Source organism: Alosa alosa, chromosome 17, assembly GCF_017589495.1.
Source record: "Alosa alosa isolate M-15738 ecotype Scorff River chromosome 17, AALO_Geno_1.1, whole genome shotgun sequence".
Classification (NCBI taxonomy): Eukaryota; Metazoa; Chordata; class Actinopteri; order Clupeiformes; family Clupeidae; genus Alosa; species Alosa alosa.
This window is the reverse complement of record NC_063205.1, coordinates 686,515-686,889: the sequence shown is the minus strand read 5'-3', so window position 1 is coordinate 686,889 and position 375 is coordinate 686,515.

The following is a 375-nucleotide window of genomic DNA, read 5'->3' as shown; positions in this document are numbered from 1 at the left end:
AAATAAAAGTCCTCACTACACTATTTCACTGTTAAACTATTTAACCCTTTAAACTACTGAACTTTTTAACTGTTCAGCCATTGTAACTGTTACTTATCATCAACTATGACTCCTACCCACTGTAGCTAGTTAGCATGGTTAGCGTGTTAAGCATTGCTAACATTGTTAGCATTTTTAACAAAACTGCTAAAATGATTAGCTAAGTTAGCTAAGTAACATGGTTAGCATAGTTAGCATCTTAGCATGTTAGCATCTAGTTAGCATTTTTAGCAAAACTGCTAAAAATGATTAGCTAAGTTAGCTAAGTAACATGGTTAGCATAGTTAGCATGCTAACATGTTAGCATGCTAGTTAGTATAGTTAACATAACTTTTA